The sequence below is a fragment of the Pteropus alecto genome, unplaced genomic scaffold (assembly GCF_000325575.1).
Source record: "Pteropus alecto unplaced genomic scaffold, ASM32557v1 scaffold20, whole genome shotgun sequence".
In the NCBI taxonomy this organism is placed as follows: domain Eukaryota; kingdom Metazoa; phylum Chordata; class Mammalia; order Chiroptera; family Pteropodidae; genus Pteropus; species Pteropus alecto.
The window spans coordinates 43,370,033-43,386,167 of record NW_006436298.1 but is presented as its reverse complement, the minus strand read 5'-3'; positions in this window follow the sequence as shown (position 1 = coordinate 43,386,167).

The window sequence follows — 16,135 nt, the reverse complement described above, 5'->3', positions numbered from 1 at the left end:
ATTTTTTTAATTTCTTGTAACAATTATACTAGATTATGCAAGATTAGACATCAAAGGGCTAACCACCATCTTTTTATTTTTCTTGTTGACAAATTTTGTTATATAGAAATAGCATGAGCTTAATGAGTAAACCCAGAGAAAAAGTTATATGTTTGCACTACATTTAATATTGACAATTCTGAAGACATGTCTATTTTTATTAAACCAGCAAACTTAAATTAGCTTTTAATTATCAAAGATTATCTCAGATTATATGAACTTGAAAAACTATTGGTTTTGCTTCTATATTTCTGAGATTTTTAGAATAATTTATACTTATTTTTCTTTAAGCCCATTAACTAGAACTCTTAAAAATGTCACATATATAACATACATACATAAATAGCTGTACATAAACATATAGACAGATACAGAGATTGTGTAGATTTCATTTTAAAATTTTAAGCATGTTTCAGGTATAATAATATAAAACTGCAAAGAATAGCTGGATTCAAATTGTGTTTCTGGCAGATGGACTAAGTTAAAGTTACATGTTCAGATGGCCAAAGGTTTTTATTTTCATGCTGTAGATATTATTTTAGAGAAGTTATTTTGGAGTCATAGTTTCCTCAAAGTGGCCACTACAATTCCAAATTATTCAAAAGTTCACCCATTTTCAAAAAGGCACAAGAAACTGGTCCACAGCAGGAGTTTTTGAGGGAGTTGAAGATTTTGAAACCAGGCTGAACTTATCTTTGCCTTTAGACTCCCTAAGATGTTTTAACTATGAGGGGCCCTGTTTCTTAACAGCTGTTCCTAAATGCAAGTAATCACATGGTTCCCCCAATTTTGAACAGAATAGGGTGACTTATCGAGAAATGTCAACAAACAAAATACCTGTATGCACAATAAAGTTGGAGGGTTCAAAATGCAAAGAGAGCAAAGCCCGGATGTAAAAGTAATTTACCCATGAACACCGTGGTAAGTGACAAAACAATGAGCTCAGTGGGCTCTCTGCCCATTGGCAGCGCCTCGGAGTCATTGGGGGTCTTTTTTGAACCCCCGTTCTGATGCCGGAAACTATCAGAAATTCAGAAATAGTAAAATTATAAGTATCGACTTAATAAATAGTATTTAGTAAGAGTTCATTGTGTATACAAGAACAGTTCATGAATTAGGAGACTTCAAAAATAAAACCTGATGTAAAGCTTAGGGGGAATGGATTACCAGATGGCTTATAAAGTGAAAATGAGGAAGTTGTTTACAATAGTTGGTTATTACAGTGGGGGTTTCTAGACAACAGGGGATTGGTTAAAAGTGATTATCGCTACCGTTGTTTTTTTTTGTGATTGTAAGAGGCTTTTGCAAGAAATAACCTAAGTCACATTTTGGTATGTTCATAAAATAAGATAAATTTAGTTTTGTTTACATCACATGGTTTAAATGATTTTGTCTTCTCAGAGAATTCTCAAATGCAGTTTTCATTTTATATTTAATTTTAACAATAACAATCTATATTACTTTTTAAAAACATTTATTTAAATTAGTTTCAAATATACAATACATTGGTTAGACATCTATATAGTTCATAAAACGATCCAATTTGTCGCCATAGTACATCTTTAAAAGTTATTTAAGTTGTATTCTTTGATTTAATTTTCTTATTTATCTTTCTAAAGTATGATACAATTATAAAGTCATAAATAGTTAATAATGAATAACAAATAACACCTTATTCTAATTACTAATTATCTTCAACTAATCATAGAAAATAGGTATGTGTAATGATTCCTACTTGTAGAAAGCCATATTTTACATGTCCCTTTAAAATTTATTAAATTAACTTTTTGCATTCAAGAGTATGTCAGAGCAAGGCAAAGTTTATTGCATCCTTTATATGTTGCAGACACAATTCAGTATTAAAATAGAGAAAACAATTCACACTTGATATATGGAAACAATGCTGCAAAATATATTCAAACACATCATGTTAAAATCATTAGCTTGCTTTTGAGATAAATCTATGAGTTACTTATGAGATTTTCCATAGACTCATAAAGTAAGTCTACACCATTGGCATATTTGTGTCTGTAATTTTGCATTTGTTTCTGAGAAAGCAAGCTGGTGAAATGATTTCATACTTCAAGTTGTGTTTCACAGATATGACATCATTCCATTTTAAATTTGTCTATATTATATCTATGCTTTCAAGTTGACAGCTAGTTCCCTGGTCACCAATAAAAAAGAAAAAAAGGATGCCAAAAATTATTTTGAAAAATTTCCCCATCATTTCAAAGTAATTTTAAGAAAATAAAAATCCATGCTTATCGTTTTATTAATAAACATATTTTATGTATAATAATTACTATTCTTCCTTGAAGAAGTATAATTAATTTTAGGGACATGGAGTCTTATAAATTTAAATAATTTTTACATTTGATTAAAACAGCACTGCAAACAATGCCAAGTCAAATAAGCTTACTTGAGAAAAAAAAATGTAACACACAAAATGATAATTTGTCCCTTTTTTTTTTTGCGTCTTATAAATTTAAATAATTTTTACATTTGATTAAAACTGCACTGCAAACAGTGCCAAGTCAAATAAGCTTACTTGAGAAAAAAAAAATGTAACACACAAAATGATAATTTGTCTCTTTTTTTTTTGCTCACATTAGCCATCCAAATGTAAATGAATGAGAATAGTGCTTGCAAATATATAAAATATATAGTCTGCCTTCCGATAACTACTATTTATGAAGTCACTAAAGAATCATCTTTCCTCAATAGAATTTTTTTTCAAGTCAGTCTGATCTTTGTATTTGCTCCAATATGTCCTACTACCTATGTGATTATACAAAAATAAACGGAAAAACATTTTTTAAAACTAAAAGGGAAAGAAAGAATCAAAGATGATTCTGTTTGGGGCTAACTAGCAGAGTAATATGTTCTTATTTAAAATATAGAAAATGAGAAACAAGCTATGTAAAAAAGGAAATAGGAGTTAAATTTTGAAATAGAGTTTGAACTGTGTTACATGCCTGCACAAATTTATACACAACCTAGGTATGGAAATACAACTTCAGGTAGGAGATTGGGCCTCCTCACTATAATGTAAGAGCTGAAATTTTATATATGATCTTAATACATTTTCATCCAGGGAACATATGTAAAAAGATCTTAATACATTTTCATCCAGGGAACATATGTTACATATGTCCAGGGAACATATGTAATAAGCATCTATAATTCAAGGACTCAGCTTTGTGTTTACACATAGTTAAGGAATGAGACCTGGGGCCGAAAAGAGAAAAAAATCTGTCTAGAGAAAAAACTGTAAACAATAATAAAACTCTTATGACTCTATATTAAGCTATTTTGTCCCTAATATTCAAAAGTAATGCAATTGATTCACTATCAATGAAAGATACACTTTTAGGCATTTTTCTTTTAATCTAGTAGTCTGAGAAATATATACTAATTTTTACTCATGATCTAAAGAAAGTTTTATAAAAAGGAGAACCCATATTAGAAGTGAAGGTGAGTTCTGGAGTAAGAAAGAAACTATTTTCTTTATTGTCTCCAAATCAACTTGGTTTTAAAATTGCTGACTAAATGTTCAATTTAAAGGACTGTGAAGAACAAAGCAATACCCAGTGACTAGTCTCAAAGATATTACAAGCTCAATGCAATAAAGATACACAATGTCATGTTGGTCTTATAAAGAGACAATGCACTATATCACACAGGCTGAAATTAGGGACATGGAACTTAATTTGGGATTTGAGAAGATGGATGTTTGTGTCTTACTATGTATGAGGAAGATTTATTTTAAAGGGAAGAAACAGAACAAAGTATGTGTACTCAAAGAATGCATGGCTGCTCCAATCACTTCCTGTTCATACTGTTGATGAGGGAGGAAAACTCACCATAGGGTAATAGGGGTAAGCAGACACACAACTTCCAATACTGGACAGATGAGATTGAGAACAGATTTTTAATCACATATACTCATAGCCTGGGGGAGAAGGACACAGTCTAGTATGGAGGTCCACATGAGGGTTTCATTTGGGAACAGAGTAAAAAAGCAGGGGTTAAGGGCAGCAGGCTTTGTAGTAACAAGAGGGTGGGGTAAATCTGGTTCCAATGGAACAATATGGTTGGTTGGTTTGAATAATTCTGTGGTTGACAGAAAACTAAACTCCATTACTTGAGAATAAGTAGAAATTGCATCCAATATCATTGATAAGGAAGTTATTTGAAAATGGACTTTTGTCTGTAGGAGCATAATGGAGAGGTGAACGTGAAGTTAGGCTATTTGAGACCCTCTCGTTTTCACCAGATGTCGAGGCAGCAAATGATATTGGGCTTCAAAGGCATTACATCACTATGGAGAGACAAATATGGTCATGATATGTAGCTGGGAATATGCACGACATGTGCAGGAAAGACTGAGGCAATGACATCTGAAACATATTTTAGGAAAATCCAAAGAAGAGTGGAGTGAGAGTCGGGTAAGGCTGTGGTATTCAGACAGCCTGACTGATAAGCATGAATCTTTGTCAGTGTTTTAACACCTTGTTTATTTTCATTATAGAAGAGAATTTCTTTACTCTAAGGAAAATTTGTACCAATATTCAAGTAAATATTAACATTCTAATTATAGTCCAGTTTCTTGAGTTTTAAAATTTATAAAATAATCTTAAATCAGGTCTGTGTTAATATACTTTAACTTATCACTTCTTCTTTACATAATTTTCAAAATACATAAATTAGATTATCTTTCCATTTAATCTGAATGTATAAATTTATTGTACTATAACATCTATATAGCTCAAATTAAAGAGTGAATGTAAAATTGGCCTATTAGATATTCTGATTTTTAAAAAAAGTGTTCACATTATCTATATTGATTTATAATGCTATTGTAACCAAAAATTAAATTAGCTATAAATATTATTTGATTTTTGTTGCCTAAAACTGTGAGCTAGGAAGCAATTAATTTTGCAAAAAGACTATATTGAGTTGCAATCAATTTTTAGAAATGGTTTTTACTACAGATGGTTTTTACTATAATTGGTATTTCTCTGACAGTTGCAAAGATGAACAAAATTCTCATGGCTTCCCTATATTGGGGTATGCCTCCTTCTGACTGATTGCAGAGGTGAGATGGTATTACCAATTTCCATCAGATGTCCCAGAAAACAATTCTGAGCATTTGAGGATCCTGTTCTGTTATCCAGGCCCATCAAGACAGCCAGTAGGAAGGAGCAACACTAAATCAGGGAAGAGGCAGAATGTTTAAGGAGCTTTAGTGAACAGGAGGAGAACAGGCTCTCTTGCTTTGTCATTCACCTACAGCAGCAAGCCAGGTCCTGTCAATACAAGAAGAGGAGTCCCATCCCACAGAGGCAGAGTTATAAACTACCTGCCACACTCAGTAATAGCTGGTGTCAGTGACTAAGAGGCTGCCACTTAATCCATCAGACATTACCACCTGTTATTTACCTAATGCCAAAGGAATGCTCAACCCATATCTTTAAAAGGCCTCAAGGGCTGGTTTATAGTGACTGTAGTGGCAAATTTATTCTGTCGATAAAAGATCTTGGACACCTGGAAAGTGTCTTTAGCAAGTGTGAAGGACTCCTATGAACTAGCACTATCATTGCAAAGTCAGACTTCAAGTAAATTCCAGAATATTTTTTTTCTGTTAATATGGTATGATCATCTATAATCTACATTTAATCATTGCACAGTTTTGTTACTACATTTCTCATTAAAAATAGTATCTTATCTTCACTGTGTACTAAACAGTCTTTTGTACTAAACAAAGTCTCAATCTCCATGCTCTAGAATTATGGGGAAAAAAACTGAAGATTCTTGTTTTTAAGATTCTCTATACTTTTAGTAAAATATGTCCCATATGTTATGAATTATATTTTCAAAACCTCTCCAGTCAAGGGACCCATATGAAAGCAGTGAAATCATTCTGTGGGAGCCAATTCTCTGACATAACTCTAAACACCATCTTAATGCTCACAAATAAAACTCTCAGACACTCAAGCTTTTATGCTGGGTTATTAAAGACTCCGTTTTGTCTCTGAATAAATAAGAAACATAAGATTTTTTTTTTTAACAAAAGACATGTCTTCAAATAATTTTATATATTCTTATCATCACCTCTTGGCCTCATTTTTTGTTCAATGTAAGTTAATTCTACCCACATTGTTATCTGAATACCTGCAATATCTAATTTTTTTATTCTAATTTACTGGTCACAAATATATTGGTGAAATTTAATAGCTATAACACTATCCACTTTTACACCACTTCTTTATTTACGCAGTAAAGACTTTTAAAAAGGAAATTTTTTGTTTAATAGAATAAAGGTAGATTTACATGTGGGAGAGTTCATGGACTCTGCCTCTTACATATTGAATATATTATCATATCCTGGCCTCATCTTTGGCCAATGTCAGTGCCAAAATGCCTATTTCAACGAACAACTTTAGTAATCTGACAATTGTAAATTTGTGAGGACAATAAGTCATTTGACCTCTTTAAAGAAAATGTAAAATGAGAATACCATGCCACAGACAGTATTATCATAGTTATGAAAATTTATGAAAAGTGCTTGGCAGATTCTGGTGCGTAGTAAACTCTCAGGTAAGTTCTAGTTCCATTTCTTTCACTAAACAGTCTTGCTACCAAATGCAGTTGCTCCAACATTTGTGATTTTTTTTCATAACTTCTCTGAAGTCCAAATCTTCTCCTTTCAAAGAACTTAAACCTAAATTAGAATAAATTAAGCACTGAAAGATTCAAGATCATTTTAAGGCCACAATTGAATTTAAAAGCTAATTCTATACACATGTCAATGACAATTGAAATTTATTAGGGAATTGCTTTCTGAGATTAAAGTAAAAAAAAAAAAAACCCTATGTGGTATAGAAAAAACATATATACACATATAGAATAGAATATAGTAATAGAAAATAATTTTGTAGAAAAAAATGATAATCTGTGGTAGAAAAGCCACTTTATTAAAACATACAAAATAATCTGCTATATGAACACTTAGTTTCTCACAAGTAATAGTCTAAATATTAGGAACATAATTAGCAACGTTTTTCTCAATTTCACAATTCTGAGGGTGGAAATAATAATAGAGCCCCTCTATGTAATCAGATTCACCTAGTTCCTTATTTTTTTTTAAGTACTTCCACTGTTCAGCTTGATTTTCTGACTTATTTTAAGTAATGTACAGTTTAATTTATCAGTAGTTTAAACACAGACCATCTTTTTTGTTTACATATTTCAATAAATTCCATTGTAATAGATATCTCATCTTTTTCATAGTTTTTAGAGAAATAGTGACTTCTTCAAAAAGTTAAAGGTTCAATTACTCTCCATTGATTCTCTCTGCTCTTTGGAACCCCAGATTCTGTAGAAGCTTATAATGCAAGTTTTTTTTGTTAAAAGGCCATTAAATGAAAAATCAAGAACCAGGTTTTTACTTACAAGTGGGATATGGGATGTGTGACCCAGAAGAAGCATGCATTATCTTTGAGACAAAATTTTATGATTAATAAAATAAAGGGATTCTACTATACCACCACTAAAATTTCCAGTTCCAATACTGGATTTTAGATTACTAACTGTTGTCTAAGTAAATGGTGCAGAAGAATCTCTTAAATTCTGCCGATGTGAATATAAATTGCTAAAACCATTTCAGAAATCAATTTTGCTTTACCTCATAAAGTTGAAGATGCACATACACTGTGACTTAGCAATCCATAGCCTAGAGAAACTCTTCTAAATGTGAATTGAGAGATTTGTGTATGAGTTCTCACAACAGCAATATGTTATATCCCAAAGCTAAACACAACCCAATTCTCCCTAAGGAGAATAATGAATAGTTTGCAAAGAAAACTGAAGATGAATGAGTCACAGTTGGATGCATCAGCAAGAATGTATCTCAAAAACTTAATACTCAAAGAAGAAACAAGTCACATAGCACCTTATTTTATTTCAATGAAGACAGAAAAATGAATAGCCATTAATTATGGTACATATAAGTGTGATAAACTATAACCGATACCAAAAAATAATTAATACAAAATTCAAAAGAGTCTGTAATGGGTGGAGTGGCAGGGATGTGACTGATGAATTGGTAAAGGGGGGCTTCTATTTTTTAAGCTGGATATCAGGAACAGAGTACATTATTACATTATCCATTAAATTATCCCTAAACGTTATATACACCCTTCTATATGTAATTATTATTTTTTAAAGTTAGAAAATTAATATCTCTACGACAGCTAAATTGTTGCTGTCGTTGTTGCTGAATGCAGAAATCTTACAAAACACATGATTGAGTGACTTATACAGAATCATTATTATCCCTGTATATGATAAGGGTAGAGTCATATTCAGTTTTCATTCTGTTGAGGTGGCAAAAAATCCACCAATCCTTCCCTCAGATTTATTTTTGCCTTTGGCCTTGGTGATGACAAGAATGACACTAAATCTCTTCACTACTGGTTTAAAGTGCTTCTAAATCCACCTTCATAAGAATTAAATATCCTTGTTTGTTTACCTAAGGTGTTTATCTGCCAGTGACAGCAAAGCAGCTAGCATAAATGAAATTCTCATTTAAGCAGTTCAACTGAAAGAGTTCCACCTATTGGCCAGGTGTGCTGGAGAACAACCCTCTCCCTCTCTGCTTCCTCCTATTTGAAAAATTCACTAAAGCTCTTCCTTTTAATTCTTGATTTACATCCATTATCACTGATAATTTTCAGTTCTAACTCTGAAACAACTTTTACTCTTTGGAAGATAGTTTTAAAAGTCTTTAATTCAGGGACAGAAAGTGCCCAGAAATGTAAACAAAAGCCTTTGATCTGAGTGGCACTTGAACACCACTTTTGTTTCATCCTCATTCCTCTGCTAAGGTGTCACAGGCAATTAGTGACAGCTATTCAGAGCTCCCTAAGTACAGATCGCCATACAAAGCATGTAAAAAAAAAAAAATAATAATAAGCTAACGATTGACTATGAGTTCAAGAAAAGCTCTACAGATAAGAAATCTTTTCTCACAGATATCATGTCAGACATACACTTTGTTAGAATGATGGTTCTTAAAAACCAGACACATCTTGCTCTCACACATAGGTTATCATCAGCAATACTGTCATTAATGGTAGTTAAAAAAAATCAAGAAACATACAGAAAAGAGTTAGGATAGCAAGAAAATGCATATTACCTCATATATCCAGAACTCAATTAAAAACCTTAATAGAAACATTGTTTTTATATAAATAGATATTTTGCTTTTCAGGAAGGAAAAGTTTTGGTGCCATGATTGGGGCAAATACAAATATCGCTAAGTACCCAGACCAGTGTGACTTGGAAGGCTTACAGTGAGCAGTGTTGGGACAACACAGTATCTCTTTTGTTAGAGTGAGACTTGTAGCTAAAGAGATGTGTCAGAATCAGGTGACAGAAATTAGAGAGGTCATGGGAAGGATTTATTTTAGAAAAAAAGGAGTAAAATGGAGAAATATAGATTGATAGGTATTTAATTTCTATTTACCCAAATTTATAAAGATTGAGTTCACTAAAAATGTTATTCTTTTTGAGAAAGATGACCAAATTAAAATAAATGTGTAATCTTTGTGCTTTTCCCATTTGTTAACATTATGGTGTGAAAGACAAAGTTAAGGAGATGATTTTATTCAGGCTAATGCAATACAGAGAAAATTTATTAATGAAGAATGTCTCAAAGAAAAGGAAGAGGGCCTGTGTTTAATAGAGACTTAAAAAAGGGAGTCATCTGGGGGTCTTACAGAAGTCCTGAGGAAGGATAGAAATGGTCTTTTCTGGGAATATGTAAGGGGAGGGTGCTGCTCCTTGCCATCAGCTCTGTCCCAAAACATAGAGGAGATTTCATAATTTTTGGTGTGTTCTGGGATCACAGATCTCAGATAAAGCTCAACAACAGATACGGATAACAAAATAATCAGTCAAGAATGACTGAATCCACACTCTGAAGTGAGAACTGTTTACAACCTAGTAGGCACATGGTTTGCACTACGGATGTAAAACATGAGATGTGTCCTGTGCTGCAGTTCCTCCTCATTTGTGAGCATCCTTCCCTATGTCTGTGCCTGGGCACTGTCTCGTGGTTGCTTGTGTTCCACACACATGCTGCTCCTGAAGTTTGCATCCCATAATCCAAAGGTACACAGAGCAGAGCCAGAGAGCCCTCTGTTTACAGGTAACATGTGTCAGAATAAATGTTTGCAGTCGTGAGTCACTAAGATGTTTAGGTTGTTTATTAAAACAAATAAAAACTCCTCCCTATCCCATTATAATATTTGTACTTGTGGATCTGAAACTTCCTGGACCATGTGGCTGTGATTTAAATATGATTATTCTATCTAAAAATATGCCTTTTTGGCAGCACTCTCAGTGCCAAGGTTTTCCAAAGCTGTCAAATGACACATCTTTTCTAAAACGTTATTCAAATTTATTGAGTTATTGTTTTGTTGATCCATCATTCTAAATAAAACTTAGAGCTTAATGGCTGAAAACAGCTTAATTAACTTCTCAGAACATATTTGCATTTTTTTTTTTAAAGAAGACCTTCACTTACTTATCATAAAAGAGTAGCTATGTGGGCAGTTGGGTGTTTAAGCAAAGGGGATATTTAGTAGAAGTGGTGGCTTTGAGATCTTAAGATATTTCATTTGAGTCAACTGCCTCCAATGTCTATTAAATCTCTTTTTTAAAAAAGTAAAACACATTCTGATTTAAAAATGAATATTTTAGTATAATAAAGAATAACAAAGTAATTTTCATCTGCTCCCATTCTAAAATATATATATTTTTTAAATCAAAAGTTTCAAGCAAAAATTGTAATTCATTTGAGGTTATGATATAACCATATAACTAAACTCTTGCATTTTTTAGTTTATAGAAGTTGAAAAGAGGGATCTTCTTCTTACTCTCAAATTCATTAATCTCTTAGCCATGATATGAAAGTTAGGGTATTTATATTTGTGGCTGTCTTCATGATCATATTAGGAAATATTTTTTTCATGATTATTCTAGATGTGATTCTTTTCTTAACACAGTTTAACTTCACACTGATTCATTTTTCTGACACACACACAGAAGATCTATCAGTTTAGAAAGCTTAGTCCTGAAAAGAAAAAATAAATGCCTTAAATCACTGAGACCTCCACTATCCACGGTCAAGTTCTTAATGTGTTCCTGGATATTTTTATTCTAGAGTGCTGTCAGGTGGATAGCAGCCAACGGTTGACAAAACACAAAGGAATTTGGAAATATCCGTTCAAATGCATCCTAATCTAATTATTCTTGACGTTGTTAGAAATTTTCTTTCATAATGTTCTTAAAAAAACAACCTAGTTTATGTAAAATACATGTAAAGCAAATCATTTTCCTCTCATGTATTATTATACAAATCTTGCCAGAAATGTGAAAATATTTGACAAGTGCCATTGAGTAGTGTTTTACATCTAAAATTTTTTGACTGTCATCCTTGAACAATTCTGGATATCTTATGCTCTTCCCAGACCCTACATCTTCAAATTTTGTGATTTAATTTTAAGTCCATTGTCTTTAGACTTTTTTTTATGCAGTTATAATCTTTAACTGACACACTTCTGTTAACTCCTAAGATTGAAACACAGAAATTCAGTAAGTTTAAATATCATAAAATGAAATCCTTCCTGGAAATTTGTAATTTTTTAATTTGAAATAATTTTAGACAGGGAAAACTGTAAGGAGTAAAAAAAAAAATTCATATAACCCTTACCCTGATTACTAAAATGGTAACTTTTTATTACAATACCACATTCGCTTTCTCAGTTGCTCTCTCCCCTCATCATTAATCATTCTTGAAATTGGTCAGTTTCATTAATCTTTGTAAAGAACAACCAAATTTTTATCTTTAGCATTATTATAGTTTTCTAATGTTTCTTTGATTTTCATTAATTATCTTTCTTCTGCCTTTGGATATATTGTGTTGTTCTTTTTCTAATTTCTTAATATGGATGGTTAGCTCATAAATGTTTATGTTCTCTTTTATACTAATATAAAAAAGCCACACATTTCTATTGATTACTTTTGACAATTTTTATATCTTTAAGTCTGTTCAGTTTTCCTTATTCACTTATTTCTAATATTTTTCTTATTTGATCCATAGATCACATAATGGTGTGTTTTGATTTGCCAAGCCTCTTCCTTCTTGTATTGTGACTTAATTTCATTTTGTTTGGAGATAGTGGTATGTGTTATGTACTGTCTGTAAAATTTGTTGAGTTACTCTGTACAAGTACTCTATACTAGTATGTAATTAATTTTGTATATTATTCAATTTTAAAAATGTGTATTACCTGGTTGTTCGGTGTGGTGATCAAAAATATTAATTGTGTAGTTTAAATTGTCTATACAACTAATAAGTTTTTGTTTGATTTAACCATTTAATACTAAGAGATATTTAAATTATACCACTATGGTGGTGTAGTTGTCAGATTTCCTTGTAATTCTATTTCTGCTTTGTATATTTTGAAACTATTGGGTGAAAATAGGTTATAAATTTTATATCTTCCTTAAAAATGGTTTTTAAAAAATATATATTGCCTCAATTATTGAGAAGCATTTACAAATAAAACTAATATTATATTTGGCATTTTTTAAATTAAATTTATTGGGGTGACATTTATAAAATTATATCGGTTTCAAGTATAGAATTCAATAATAAATCATTTGTATACTGCATTGTATGTTCACTACCAAAATCAAATTTTCTGTTACCACATATATGACCCTTTTTACCTTATCTAATCTCTCCCCTTTCCCTCTGGTAACCACTAAACTATCTTACTTGTCTGTGACTTTTTGTTTGTTTGTCTTGCTCGTTTGTTGCTTTATAAAACCACATATGAACGAAATTTTCAATGGTGCTATAGAAATGATAGATTTCAAACTGGTGCTGACACACCCCTAGTATGAGAAGACATTCCAATGGGTATATATTTAACATATTTGCATCCTATACTTATAATTGAGATTTGCCTAAATTTTTCCTTCATTGATTTATTTCTGGCTTTATTGTCATAAAAAGTCACCTAATGAAATAATTTAAAATGCTTTCTCCCTTTTCCTTTGCCCTAAAATCGTTTCTGTAACACAGATATTGCCATTCTTTTGAAGTTTGACTATATAGAGAATTAATTAGTGTTGTCAAATGTAAAAAGCCCTGTAATCTTTCCCCATTTACTTATACATTTTAAAGGGTTCTAAGGCTGTAATTACTATTATTTGTTTATTTTTGTAATTTTAACTTTCTCTCAGATCATTTTTTAAATATATATATTTTTATTTTATAATCAATTATTATTTGCATTTAACCAAATGTATTAACTGGTACTAATCACAATTTTTTTTCATAATTTCTATTCGCATCCATTTGTCATCTTGTTGCAGTACAAAAATCAAAAAATCATTTTAGAAAAGTTCATGGATGGTGAACTGCCTGACTTTAGGTATCTGAAACACATTCATTCTGCAGTTTACCTGAATGATTGTTTAGTTAGGTTTGGGATTCTACATACAACTTTTTTCAACTTTTTTTCTCTTTCTCAGCTCTATGAAGTCCACTGCAATGGAAAAAGCATGAGCACTGGAGCTAAGTTGGCTGGGTTTGATCCCAGTTCTGTCAATTTCTAGTGGTGGGCTCTTGCCTTACTCATTTAACCTCTCTGGACCTCACTTTCTTTGGTTCTAACACAGCAATATTCATTGTATCCACCTCTGTTTAGTTTTAGGTAAATACATTCCTTTGAGTTTATGTCTAACACAGCAATATTCATTGTATCCACCTCTGTTTAGTTTTAAGGTAAATACATTCCTTTGAGTTTATGTATGTAGACTCATCAGGCAACTTATTAGGGTCACTTGAACGCTGTAAACTGGGGATATGATCTAGCTTTGTTCTTGGAAATGCTCTGTGAAAACTGACAGAATTTTAAGAAGTTATGATCCGAATTGATGCAAATTATAGGTACAGTTTTCATACTTAGGGAGTAAAAGGAAAACATATTTAGTTGACTGTCCAATATAAGTTCTTATTTTGAGTAATATTGCTCTTGTATAATATCATGTAATAGTGTTTGATGTGGTATAATATTACATAATAATTTCATTGAGTCTTCTAACATGTTTTCCATCATCATTTTTCTGAATTTCCTATCTATAACATTTAGTTGGGAAAGATTGAGAATAATCAATTGCACATGGTCACTGAAATGGTTCCCTTTTTTCTAAATTCCCCACAGAATGCAGGGACTGTAAACATGCCATTAAAGACACTGCATATCAGTGCTTCCCCTAACTAGTTTACAGTTGGATTAAGATACCAATTTAAGAAAATTCCCTGAAGACCAGCATTCTTTCAAGGTCTGATGCTTTTGCCATTAAACTTCAACAAACATGAATGAGATGGCATTATCTATTAAAAAGACTTATTTTTCTAGCTGCATAGCTATTATTTTGTGCAGTTAGAAAATACATAATCTAGTTTATATCAACTTTTAATATAGTGGTACTATAAAAGGAAATGAGTTATGGCTTAGATATATAGGGTGGGAAAAAAAAAAAAAAAAAAAAAGCCCAGAGCTTCAAGGTACACTAGTGTTGGGTAAGTTAAATCACTAATAAAATTACTCTGTCGATTCAATTTACCTTTCACATTATATACAGATGGCTTTTCAATTTTCTTAATGACAAGAATTTTTAGATAATGTCTAAGAATATGTCTCAAATTATTCACTATTTGGTATGTGTTAGAAAATGCAGTTAAAATAGTGAAGAAGATGACTGATTGAAAAGAATAAGTTAACTGTGCTGGTATTCATTTCCTGTCTTCTGTGCATGCAAAGGGCGGGCAGAGGTGGCAGGGGAAAGGTTTGCTTGTTTAGCCAGTAAGTGCATTCATTTCCATACAAAGTAGATATCCTAAGTAAGGACAACTTATTTCAAGACTACATTTTTTAATGCATTTAGAAGTTGGCACACAGAGAATCACTTCATTAAAACAGCTAATGCCTTTGAGATAGTCAATTACACTCAGTTTAAAATCCCTAAAATATTTTGGGGAAAAAAAAAAGTAACTTGAAGGGGAAATGATTCATCATCTCACTCTTTCTGGAGGCAATAAATCAATAAAGTTGAAAGACCAACTTTTTAATCTTAGTTTTGAAAAATCTTTTAAAGAAATGTAATATGGAATATGTAAGGGATTTCCTTTAAAAGGCCATTTTCCACATTTCCTACATACTCTGAGACAAAAGAATATCAATAAATCTTACTTCTCCTAAACCACTAACACACATGATAGACTATTACTATTTATTACTAATTTTATGCCCTAAGTATAACTAATTATAAATCTGGTCTCTCATAGTTAAAATGGTAATTTAATTTACCTGAGTAGAGATTGGGCCTAGCACTTAATCTTTCTCATCCTTAAAATAATCTTTTACTTTGCTCATTGATGCCTAAATTTCTATGAATTTTATTGAATTCTTTTGTCTAAAGTTTTTTTTCTAACATAACATGTTAGTATATGAAAAGTTACACAAAACTCAGTGTATAAATACAGTCACATTCTTCATTTTTCTAAAGTAAATTAAAATGTACTAGCCAGATTATCAGAGAATCCAACATACTGTTCCATACTCTATTCCAACCCCATTCTCTCCCATGGATGATCTGAGAATTTCCAGACACTCAGGAATTAAAATTCAAAGCACAAGTCTATTATTCTCCCTACCAAGAGCAGAACATCTCTATTATTTATCATCTTGCTATACTATTATTTTTCTTGCTTCATGTGAAAATTATTAAAGGAGACCTCAACCAAGATTGTAGTTAGGAGGGCCTACAGGGGAAGCTCTCACATCCTTCTGCTTATTGTTCATTGTCCCAAACAGGAAAAGACATGCCTTGCATCTCCAACAGGAAGACATTTTCTACTCTACTACCCCAACAAGAAGAAAAATTGTCTCCTCCCCTGGCCATGGCCCATCAATGATAGACTTTCACAACTTTGCCAATAAAAAACCAC